Source organism: Myotis myotis, unplaced genomic scaffold (genome assembly GCF_014108235.1).
Source record: "Myotis myotis isolate mMyoMyo1 unplaced genomic scaffold, mMyoMyo1.p scaffold_m19_p_7, whole genome shotgun sequence".
Lineage (NCBI taxonomy): Eukaryota > Metazoa > Chordata > Mammalia > Chiroptera > Vespertilionidae > Myotis > Myotis myotis.
Genome location: NW_023416379.1, coordinates 83,981,468 through 83,994,723, shown reverse-complemented (window position 1 = coordinate 83,994,723; position 13,256 = coordinate 83,981,468). Strand labels below are relative to the sequence as shown.

At 37.7% G+C, this 13,256-nt stretch overlaps 1 protein-coding gene across 6 annotated transcripts in view; it reads right to left on the bottom strand.

Annotated features, from left to right (window-relative positions):
• The window catches only part of SUPT3H (SPT3 homolog, SAGA and STAGA complex component), a 436,829-nt gene that overhangs the window by 249,130 nt on the left and 174,443 nt on the right, over nucleotides 1–13,256 (bottom strand). The window lies entirely within an intron of this gene.

Genomic DNA, 13,256 nt, shown 5'->3' with positions numbered 1-13,256 from the left:
CAAATCTACTTTTGCCCTACCCTGTATAATACTGTTTGTGAACAGTAACGAAAACATAAATTTAAAATTTTACAAATAAATAAATACAAAGCCCTGACTGGGTAGCTCAGTTGGTTAGAGCATTGTCCCGATACACCAAGGTTGTGGTTCTGATTCCCAGGGCAGGGCACATACAAGAATCAACCAATGAATGCATAAGTAAGTGAAACAAATCAGTCTCTCTCTCTCTCTCTCTCTCTCTCTCTCTCTCTCTCTCAAATCAATAAAATCAATCAATCAATAAATACAGTTAAAAAATCTTAAGCTTTTTAGAGAAATATGAAATAATTTTCAAAAAGTTGTTTTAGTCCCTGTAGGCCCTGCAAACATTTAATTACACAAGAATTTACCTTATTGTTGCTGAAAAGTTAACAGTTAAAAATTAACTTCTATAACATTGGATATAGACACACTATAATCACAAATTTCACCCAAATTTTCAAGCACATTTCATGGACTGGGATTCAAAGACCCAAGAAAGTTAAGAAATTTGCCCATGGCATTAGCGAAAATAAGCTTATGAATTATATACAGTGAGAAAGTCACTTAAAAATAGAATTTTGCATTATACAGATTATTTAGAAAATTAAAATGAATAAATGTGGCAAACTTTACAGAAAAATTGATCTTATCCAGAAAAAAAGTATTCTGTAGTTAAATGAGTTTAGGAAATGCCTTATATTTTAGTATTTCCTAGATTTGCAATGCATATTACCATATTAGACACTGAGTGGTTCTGAAGGAAAGAAACTTCTGGTTTTCAATATGTATGTAATTATTTTTCTAAGCCCACTTAATTATGTAGCATTGAAAATCAATTTAGGCAACACTGACATAAGGAAAAGGATGCCAATATGACTTCAGACCTTTAGTGAGAGGAGCCAAAATAAGCAGCAGCCTCAGGTATTAGAACTTCAAAGTTCTTCCGTTTTAAACAATGAGATGATAATGTGTAATAATAACAATTGTTTTTTTTTTAACTTAGTAAGCATTGAACAAATATTTATTGTGGCCTATATATCAGGCACTAAATTTTACACTAGCTGAGCATTTTGAAAGTTGCACAAATGAGGGAGTTTTCAGTAGCTATGGTTAGCAGTCACCCTGCCGGTAGTAAGCTGGCCCCTGGGCCTCCTCACAATGGCAGCTCCTCACTGCTGGAAGCCAGTCAGGAACAGAATCATGCCAATAAACCTGCCTCTGAGTGCAGCGGTCTCATCTGAGTCCTGGCTTCTAGATGACATCCTCCTCCAGAACAACGCCAACCCCTGAACGCCATGCTTCCTGCACTAGTAAGATGAGTAGTTTTCCTGCTAACAGACTGTGTGACCAGCATACATTTTTCTTTAATAAGAAACAATAAATTCATTTTTTTCTATTTCAGATAGTGAATGATGCTTTCATTAAGTTGCATAGGGTTTAAGAAAATCTGCTCTCACAGCCCTATCAATCTAACCACGACTCCTACCTTTTAACTTTTTATTTTGAAAGATTTCAAATCAACAGGAAAAAACAAAATAACGGTACAATGAAAATACACATTTTTCATATAGATACACCAAACTGTTATCATTTTGGAACATTTGCTCTCAAAATTATACATACACATTTATATACAGTATATATATAAACACATTACAAACATATATACTTGTCCTTTATCTACATCTACTTTTCCTTGAAGAACATTTACTGAGTGCTTTACATGTGCCTGGCATACTTAGGTAAATTGTCATTTAAACCTCTTAAAGACCCGCTCAGTCTCTCCCACTTTTGGAGAGCTATTCCTTAATAGTAAGTGAAATTATGTTTCTCTGTTAACTTTCATACATGAGGCTTAGTTTTGTCACCTAGAACTAGATGAAATATCACATCTATCTTTTACATGTGACAGGTCTTAAAAAATATTAAAAAACTGCTTAAAACATTTTTAGGTAAAGTGTCATTTTAAAGTTTTATTGAGATAGCACTTATCCTATACAATAAAAGGCTAATATGCAAATTGTCCCCTCGACCAGGCATTCAACTGGGAATTCGACCAGGGGGTGGGGCCGGCCTACCAACCTCCCTTGACCCCTCTCCCTGGCCGGCCCTGCCCCCGATCGCCCCCCCCACCCTCACCCTGATGGGTGGTGGGGCCGGACAGCCAACCTCCGGTGTTCCCTTCCTGTGGCTGGCCTGACCCGATTGGCCCCAACGGGGGCAGGCCGGCCGGACCCCACCCATGCATGTATTTGTGCACCGGGCCTCTAGTATACTATAAAATCACATGTATAAAGGGTTTAATTCAGTGACCTTTAGTAAATTTATACAGTTGTACCACCACCACTACAGTTCAGTTTTAGAATATTTCCATCATTCTAAAAGACGTCTCTTGCCCATTTACAGTTAATCCACATTCCCATCCCCAGCTCAAGGCAATTGCTAATCTACTAGAAGAAACCATGCCTCCTCGCTAGTCTTCATGGTTAAAGACTCTTCATTTCTTATCCTTTAATAAAGGGTGCTTAAATGGCATATCCTTAGATAGACCTTTTGCAACTATCACCATTTCTAATCCTCACTGAAACAGAATAGCTTAGCATTTATTTGGTTTACATATTGAGGTCCCACTGAAAATAATATCTAAAGAAAAAAGGTTCCAAAACTTTTAAATAAACAAAGAAAATGAAAACCTCTAATGTACTAGTAAGTGTTGAAGAAGTCACAAGCCCAATATGAAGCCCTGTAGCTAAGAGCTAACCTTGAGACTATAGATGAGCACTTCATGGGCTAGGAATTGGTGAACCAACTATCAAGGTGCCTTTGTCTTTACTCCAGTTCTCAATCTCACTTGTAAGAACCTCTCACTGGATTTTTGTACTGTTCTGCTGAGGCATTACCCTATCATAAAGGGAAGTCACTTTACTCTGATAGTTACTGTGAACTCATGCAATTTCCCTTAATTAAAAATGCCAGACTTTTTTGTTGAGATTGATGTCAAGTTCACTAGAGTGCAAATACTAGAATCCCCCTTCCCCCACCACTTTAAAATAAAGCATACTCATGCCAAAATTATAACTTAATTACACTTCCTTAAATAGCCTTCTAGAAAAACCACCTGGTAATAATTAATACCACTGTTGTTACTATATTCTCTCCTAATGTACTTATGTTTCCAGGATTTAATTTGTCACCTAAAATAACAGTTTTAGTATCATATACCATAATACTGACTAAATGAACCTATAAATTCAAAAATATGGAAAACAGTGCAAAGTTGTAATATTATCAATTAAGTAAATTAATTTTGCAAATATTCATGACTGCCAACAGGAAAATGCATAAATATTCCAGTTGTAGTATATAATACATTGAATTTGCTCCTTCATAAAGAGCTTCTGTTTTAATCAGGAAATGTACAAGACAACTGTCTTTCTAGAATATGTAAACTAGACAATGGTCTGTCACTTTTGTTCTGAGAACATTAAGAAAAAGTTTATCTCTAGTTCCCATAATTTTCCTCAAATCAAAATAAAATTGAGTATGCCAGAAGAAATGCATTTCAAGTCTGTTCTCCAGAAAATGGATAAAATAGTGGTAATATGAGAAAGATGTTAAAAATTAATTATATATAACAATTCTACTAACGAATAACATGTAGGATATATGAATGATCTTTTGGCTTTATTTTAGATTACCCTCTACAACTTTTAAAGTTTGGCATGTAATAAAACACTTTTATTGCTGTTTACACACAGTATCACTGAAACTCATATTAATCTTTAAATGAAAAGTTTAGTTGATATTTCTAGTAGCTTACAATGAATAACATGTGCAATCTTCTAAATGTACTAAAAATGTTCATAAAACATCTATGTACCTTCCAAACACCAGCCTATATATTATTAAATATATTCATAAGGACTGTGTTGAAGCAAATACAAATATTAATAATAATTAACATCAACCACCAACTTACACCATACACAAAAATACACTCAAAATGGGTAAAGGACTTAAACCTAAGATGGGAAACCATAAAAATATTAGAGGAATCCACAGGCAGCAAAATCTCAGACATATGCCGAAGTAACATCTTCACCGATACAGCTCCAAAGGCAATAGAAACTAAAGAGAAAATAAACAAATGGGACTATATCAAAATAAAGAGCTTCTGCACAGCAAAAGAAACCATCAACAAAACAAGAAAGCCCATTGCATGGGAGAACATATTTGCCAATGTTATCACCAATAAGGGTTTAATCTCTAACATTTACAGAGAACTCAGACAACTTAACAAAAGGAAGATAAACAACCCAATCAAAAAATAGGCAACGGATCTAAATGGATACTTTTCGAAAGAGGACATAAGGAAGGCCAAGAGACATACGAAAACATGCTCAAAGTCACTCATCAACCAAGAAATGCAAATCAAAACGACAATGTGGTACCATCTCACACCTGTCAGAATGGCTATCATCAACAAATCAACAAACAACAAGTGCTGGCGAGGATGTGGAGAAAAAGGAACCCTCGTAGTGGGAATGCAGACTGGTGCAGCCACTGTGGAGAACAGCATGGAGTTTCCTCAAAAAACTAAAAATGGAACTTCCATTTGACCCAGTGATCTCACTTCCAGGAATACATCCCAAGAAACCAGAAACACCAATCAGAATGGATATATGCACCTCTATGTTCATAGCAGCACAATGTACCATAGCTAAGATTTGGAAATAGCCTAAGTGCCCATCAGCAGATGAGTGGATTAAAAAACTGTAGTATATCTACACAATGGAATACTACGCTGCTGTAAAAAAGGAATTCTTACCATTTGCAACAGGATGGATGGAACTGGAGAGCATTATGCTAAGCAGAATAAGCCAGTTAGAGAAAGATAAATATCACATGATCTCAATCATTTGTGGAATATAATGAAAAACATAAACTGATGAATAAAAACAGATCCAGAGACAGAGAAGCATTGATCAGACCGTCAAACCTCAGAGGAAAGGTAGGGGAGGGTGGGGGTAAGGGGGAGAGATCAACCAAAGGACTTATATGCATGCATATAAGCATAACCAATGGACACAGACACCAGGGGGTGAGGGCATGAGTGGGGGGGGGGGGGGCAATGGCGGGATAAGGACACATATGTAATACCTTTATCAGTAAAGGGAAAAAAATTAAAATAGTAGTTAACACCTAGCCTTAGAACGGTCACAGAATCCTATAACTCTCTAACTCCTTTGCTTATTATATGAAAAGTCTTTGAAATCTGGCTTCTGCCTTTGGTTCTGGACTTATTTCCAGCCACACATGCTTTCTTCCTGCCTTACATATCAAACTACCTATAGATTGCTGACCACACAATGAGTTTCACATCTTCGGCCTTTGTATGAGATATTGTCTCTGACAAATATGTCTTTGTTTCTTCTTTCATTCAACTAATTCCTTCAAAATTTAGGTCAAGGGGTACCACTACTGGGAAATTTTCCCTAATCCCCAGTTTAATTTAGATGTTTCTCTGCAGTATATTGCATTGAGGGCCCTACTTCTTCACCACACACTATATCAATTCCCACTGTCAAGTATCTTTAAATGCATCCACACTGTAATTCCGAGCTTAATCATGTTATATACTTTGGCCAATAAGATATTAGCAGAGGTCAGCAAGCAGAGGCTAAGAAGCACTTATATTTCAACTTGTGCTCTTGCACTATGCCTCTGCCATGAAAACATGCCCAAACTAATCTGCTGGAAAACTACAGACACCTGGAGCAGAGCTGAGTCAGCTCAGTTCTCCAGCAGAGGCATCCCAGGATGGTTGAATAGGCTGATAATCAGCTGACGCTCAGACAAATGACAGAACTCAGTCAAGACTGGTGGGGCTGCCTAATCTATGATGCTAGACACATGAACATAATGCTGAGGTTTCACTACTAAAGATTTATGGCTTTTTTCATATACAGCATTATTGTAGCAACAAATAACCGATTTATCCTCCTAGATGCTTCCATAGCACTTATCATAGAGGAAGGGAAGGATCAAAAGTAGAGTCTTGTGGAAGAAGAAAACATTCTTATGGAAAAGGATACTGGTGATGAAGAAGAACAGCCATTTAGATGGATTCATCTCCCACTGATTTCACTGGGATCTCAGATTCTAAGGGATTTTCCCCAGAGGGTGCAATTGAAGGGGGAATACACACTAAATACTGGTAGAGCAGATTAAACCCTAAGGCATGGGTCCTCAAACTTTTTAAACAGGGGGGCAGTTCACTGTCCCTCAGACTGATGGAGGGCCGGACTATAGTTAAAAAAAAAAAAACTATGAACAAATTCCTATGCACACTGCACATATCTTATTTTGAAGTAAAAAAACAAAACGGGAACAAATGCAATATTTGTATTTGCATGTGGCCCGCGGGCCGTAGTTTGAGGATCCCTGCCCTAAGGCATATAGGTAGCTATGTATTAGATGAGGAAAAAAAATACCTACAATTCACATGACTTGTGGATACAATGTTAGCAGAAAAGAGCCAATAATTGTAGTACTTTGGCTGACAACAATATGGGGTTATGCAGAAGAGAGCAGGGCAGAGAGTCAAAGAGTGTATTCTTAAAAATCTTAACATACTCATAGTAAGAGGTAATTGGCAGAACTTCAAAGATGCAAAAGAAAAAGGGCCCCCATTTTTTCTTTTATCCTGTAATCCCACATGCATTTCCCATACTTCACTGCTTATGCACCTTTGCCTCTCTACCTAGAAGGCTTTGTTGTACCCCTTAATCTGCCAGCACCTTTCATATCCTATTTAATACCATCATATCTCTTAAGATCTTGATCAAATGTTTCCCCTTCCAGAAATCATCTCTAACATCTGTCACAAGAACTAATTATACACCCTTAGAATTTGTACATGCATATGTATAACATAAAAAAACATTAGCGCTAATTAGGTGATGATAGAGACCTGACCTTTTTCATCTTTAAGAAATGAAATAGCATATAGTGCAAACCCAATAAATGCTTCCTGAATGAAATCACAGCATAAGGAAAAAATATTCAAAATCTTACTATATTTGGTATGCTTTTGTGAACAGTTAAAAATTATTCAAAAAGGTACCAAATTAATGCTATTTTTTTAACATCAGTAAATATAACAAAAGAAAAGAAATGAATCTGAAAGGTTGTAAGATTTAGAATCAATATAACCAATAACAGTAATGAGGAAAATGATAATCAGTAGATGATATTTACATACTGAGTATTTACTATTTGCTAGATACTACTGAACTGATTTAAATGTCAAAATGACCCTCTGAGGTAGGTACTATTATTACCATTTAGAGCAGTGGTTCTCAACCTTCTGGCCTTTTAAATACAGTTCCTCATGTTGTGACCCAACCATAAAATTATTTTTGTTCTACTTCATAACTGTCATGTTGCTACTGTTATGAATTGTAATGTAAACATCTGATATGCAGGATAGTCTTAGGCGACCCCTGTGAAAGGGTCGTTCGACCGCCAAAGGGGTCGCGACCCACAGGTTGAGAACTGCTGAAGAGGCATGGACAGGTCAACTAGATTACCCAAAGTCACATATTTAACTAGTGAAACAAACGGAATCCACCTCTCACAGGTCTAACTGTAAACTCTAAATATCAAACCCTGACTACTCTATATTGTCTTTCAAAGAAACTGAAAGGGCCTCAAATGCAATTTATTTAAACTTCCACAATTAAAAATTAAATTAAAAATTTAAGAGCACATAAGCATATATTCAACTAGCAGGTGGCTACAGTAGGTTATTGGATGACAGATAAATTACAAATTACCTTTTTTAAATTAAGTGTGGAACATGCAGAAAAGTAAACCAATGTTTAAAGGCTACAGTTGAATTTACAAGATTAAGAGGAAAACTCTGGAGAATTGAAACATCAAATGCTATCAGAAGGATAAAAAAAAATCTTCCAAGTCAAATGTAAATAACTAGCTTTCTTTCTAATCATTCAAATAGCTGAGTATACCACATGAAATTAATATTTTAAGTCTCAAGAATTAACTGTAAATATTAAAACTGCATAACTGGGAAAAATCCATAGTACATTTATGTATAAATCAATGTAGTTCTGGAACAAAATTCAGAAATCATTCCAGTAATTACTGTAAAATTTCTAAGGCTAAAACTTGGTAAAATTTATGCTTTCCAATGTAGAAATACCAAAACAATAAGAATAGAATTAATCTCATCACATATGATTAAAACTGATACTTGAGCACAGGCCAGTTAACTAGATACATAATTATTATATTCAGAGTGAAATTTTATTCCCAGTTTAAAGGCACCAATACCATGCATATATCATGCACAAAAAGTTTGATAAACAGAGAAAAATCACAGACCTGGAGTTCCACAAATAACTTTAGGAATTTCCACAATCTTATGTTCCTATAGAAGTAAAAACTAGAACAAATTTCAAATCTCAAATCCCTTGGTGAATCTCCAGTATGAGGGAAAAAGGGGAAAGTGTGATGCCCTATGACATGGGGCCCAGAGGATACCAAGATTCAAACAAGCGTAATGTCTCCCTTAGTATTTTTTTTTTAATTTATTTATTTTTAATTAAATCTTTATTGTTCAGATTATTACATTTGTTCCTCTTTTTTCCCCCCATAACTCCCCTTCTCCCAATTCCCACCCCACCCTCCGCCCTCAATCCCCACCCACTGTCCTCATCCATAGGTGCACGATTTTTGTCCAGTCTCTTCCCGCATCTCCCCCACCCCTTTCCCCCCCAAGAATAGTCAGTCCATTCCCTTTCTATGTCCCTGATTCTATTATAATCACCAGTTCATTCTGTACATCAGATTATTTATTCACTTGATTTTTAGATTCACTTGTTGATAGATGTGTATTTGTTGTTCATTTGTATCTTTACCTTTTTCTTCTTCTTCCTCTTCTTAAAGGATAATTTTCAGCATTTCATATAATACTGGTTTGGTGGTGATGAACTCCTTTAGCTTTTCCTTATCTGTGAAGCTCTTTATCTGACCTTCAATTCTGAATGATAGCTTTGCTGGATAAAGTAATCTTGGTTGTAGGTTCTTGGTATTCATCACTTTGAATATTTCTTGCCACTCCCTTCTAGCCTGCAAAGTTTCTGTTGAGAAATCAGCTGACAGTCGTATGGGTATTCCCTTGTAGGTAACTGAGTTTCTTTCTCTTGCTGCTTTTAAGATTCTCTCTTTGTCTTTTGCTCTTGGCATTTTGCCGCCATCTTGGTTTTCAGGAGCTCCCTTAGTATTGATAAGAAGCTAGAATATTAGATACACAACCTGCATTCTCTTAGCTTCAGGGAGTTCCCTCTCCACTCTTTTCTCTCATTCCAAAGAATCAAAAAGCTATAAAATTATATTCAGGTGACTGTCTAAATATATATTTCACAGCTGGATGACTCAAAATAATATTTAATACCTAAAATTAATTTGTTCAGATTGCACTATTCTTCATTAATTCAGCTAGCTAGTTTCTACTTATAGATGTGGTCCTAAAACCCTACGTGAGAAAAGTTGAGTGAAAGAAAAACTATTGTTTAAAAAACAAAAGAAGAGAATAGAGATTGCCAGAGTGAGGAAATACTGTTGCTGTTTTGTTAATCCTCACCTGAGGATGTTTTTCCATTGATTTTTTAGGGAGTGTGGAAGGACTGGGGAGAGACAGAGAGAAACATTGATGTGAGAGAGACATATGGATTGGTTGCAGGGGATTGAGCCTGCAACCAAGGTACATTCCCTTTACTGGATTTGAACCCATGACCCTTCACTCAGAGGGCCAATGCTCTATCCACTGAGCCAAACCTGCTAGGGAGGAAATACTATTTTCTATACACTTACCCTTTAACTTTAACTAAAAAAGAAAGTGCCAAAGTAATCTCTTTACCCTCACTATTTTTAAAAAAATATATTTTATTGATTTTTTACAGAAGGAAGGGAGAAGGATAGAGAGTTAGAAACATAGATCAGTTGCCTCCTGAACACCCCCTACTGGGGATGTGCCTGCAGCCAAGGTACATGCCCTTAACTGGAATTGAACCTGGGACCATTCAGTCTGCAGGCCAATGCTCTATCCACTGAGCCAAACCAGGCAGGGCTACCCTCACTATAATTTTAGACAGGTGTCATCTCAATTGTGCTGTTAACATGCAATAGCCTCCAACAATCTATTCCAGACCTGGAGCAGAGTGGGGGTGAGGAATCTGTGAGGGAGAAGAAGACTAACGAGGTTGTCTTAGCACTTTTAGTACATGTTATAAGAATAACAGAACAGAAAAACCTTGGTTCCATTCATTATAACTACCTCAATTTTTTAAAAATCACATATACTTGAGAGCTTATATATTTTCTCTATAAAAAACTTAATTTTTGAACATTTGGCAGCACCTTTGGAATAAGAAAAATATTAATATTTATAAATATATACTTATATTTTTTAAATCATGAAACATTGATATTTATATCATCCAAATATTCTAGATTGCTATTATTTAAGAGGTTATTGATATCCACCACATGCACTTGTATATATATATATATATATATATATATATATATATATATATATACACACACACACACACACCTTAATTTAGATATAAATTCAATTATGTTTAACAATATTCACTGAACATCAAGATGTAAGCCCTCTCCTAAAAGCTAAGGAACACAAATATGAACAACATCAGTTCCTTGTGAACTCTAACAATAATATAGAGCATATTGGCAAATGAACATACCCATAAACAAGTATAACTGTCTCTTTTAGTAAAACATAAAATTATATTGATTATCTACTTTAAAAAAATGTGTGAGGTAGTCTAACAGGTTGGGAATAAACTACTGGCATAGTCCAGGGTCAGCAAACATTTTCTTGAAAAGGTAAGATAGTAAATATTTTCACATTTGTGCTCCATAAGGCCTCTGTTGTAATGTACAAATATACTTTAGCACCACAGCAACCATCAACAATCCATAAATGAATGAATGACCATGACTATGTTCCAGTGAAACTTTATTAATGATTATTAAAACGTGAATTTCACATAACGGTTCTGTCACAACGTATTATTACTCTTCTGATTTTCACAACCATTTAAAAATGTAAAAACCGGGGAGAACCAAGATGGCGGCGTAAGGTGCAGACCTGTGCGTGCTGCCTCCCACAACAATATTGAAACTACCAATTATAAAACAAACAGCTATCATTCAGAACCATGGGAAGCTGGCCCAGTGGAAGCTCTACAACTGGAAGGAAAGAAAGAAGAGCATTGAGACTGAGTAGGATGTACAGAGGCGCCAAGAACAGAGGTATGGAGTCACATGCCAGGAGGGCTGCAACTGGATGCGCGGTTTTTTTCAATCGGAAGGGGTTACAAACTCTCGAATCCACTGAGCTTGTTTGGGGCGGGATTCTGCGGTTCCAGACCCCTATGGGGAGAGGCGGGACGGCCTTGCAGCGGGTCGGAGAGTGAGGGTGGCTTTCTCACGGAGCTGCTCACCGGCTCTTTGCTCTACCCTGGTGATTCCCAGAGACCCCATCCTACTCAATTTACATCCCCGCCCAAGCTGTGCCAGTGGCACATAAGGAACCACCTGCACTTTTGCAGCCTAACCCAACAAACTGTAGATTTCAACTCCTCGCCTACATAAAGAACACACTAAAGAAGCAGAATCGGGTTCGGAGGAAGCTGGAGCCGGACCGGCTGGGCCGGCGACATGGAACCACTGTACCAGCAGAAGCACAAGCAGGTCCACCAGATCCAGTCTTGCATGGGACGCTGGGAGACGGCAGACAAGCAGTCTGTGCACTTAATAGAAAATGAAATCCAAGCAAGCATACCAGATATTCAGCCACCAAGAATGCCTGGAGATTTTGTCCAGCAAGGAGCTGCCCAACAAAAGACAGAATGCCAAACTTCGTGTTGACCAGTTAAAGTATGATGTCTAGCACCTACAGACTGCTCTCAGAAACTTCCAGCATCGGCGATACACAAGGGAGCAGCAGGAGAGATAGCAAGAGGAGCTTCTGACTCGCATCTTCACCCCCAACATGGGATGCAGCGCCCCCTGCGAGGCTGCGACAGCCCCTGTGAGGCTGCGATGGCCCCTGAGAGACCATGACGGCCCCTGTGAGGCTGAGACAGCCCCTGTGAGGTTGAGACGGCCCCTGGGAGGTTGAAATGGCCCCTGTGAGGCTGTGACGGCCCCTATGAGGTTGTGCCGGCCCCTGTGAGGCTGAGACGGCCCCTGCGAGGCTGTGCTGGCCCCTGGGAAGCCGAGAAAAATACCACATGATCTCACTCATTTATGGATAATAAAGGCCATTATAAACTGATGAACAAAAATAGATACAGAGGCAGAGCAGCATTGAACAAACTGTGAAACTAGAGTGGGAAGCCTGGAGAGGGTTGAGGGGGTAAGAGATCAACCAAAGGACTTGTATGCATGCATATAAGAATAACCAATGGACACAAGACACTGGGGGGTAGGGGAGGCCGGGGCAATGTCAAGGGGGGGAGGGGGGAAGGAAACATATGTAATACTCTTTGTAATACTTTAAGAAATAAAATTTTTTTAAAAATGTAAAAACCATTCTTAGTTACCCATGTGCAAAGCACATGGCTGTCAGCATTTGGCCCTCAGGCCATAGTCTGCCAACCTCTAGTATAATCAAACACCAATGCCAAATAATGCATGAACTTAGAGTGACTCCAGTAGGTACTGCTACAAGTATTCAGAGAAGAGAGAGGAAAATATGTTAGAATAATCAAGAAAGACTCTTTGAATCAGAAGTACTTGAGCCAGGATCTAAGAATGATGAGAACTCCTACCGTAGTTACCATCTAATTAGTATATGCAAGAAAGCTGCTCCACTCTCTGAAAAAAACCCAAAACCTGCTATTTTGTCAAAATATGTAGAAAACAACATGCAATTAAGTGTATACTGTCGTTTAAGCTGCACAATACAGCTTACCAATTTTTGAAATATTGTATACTCTAATTTAAAATGGTAAAAAACAGTTACAGGTTATAAAAAATGAATGTGGAAGTCAACCCTCACTGTATTTACAGAGGCAATGGAGCTAAAACAAGTCATTAGGGTGAGCCCTAATTCAATATACAGACATCCTTATCAAAAGGAGAAATTTGGACACAGACACACAGAGGGAAGACCA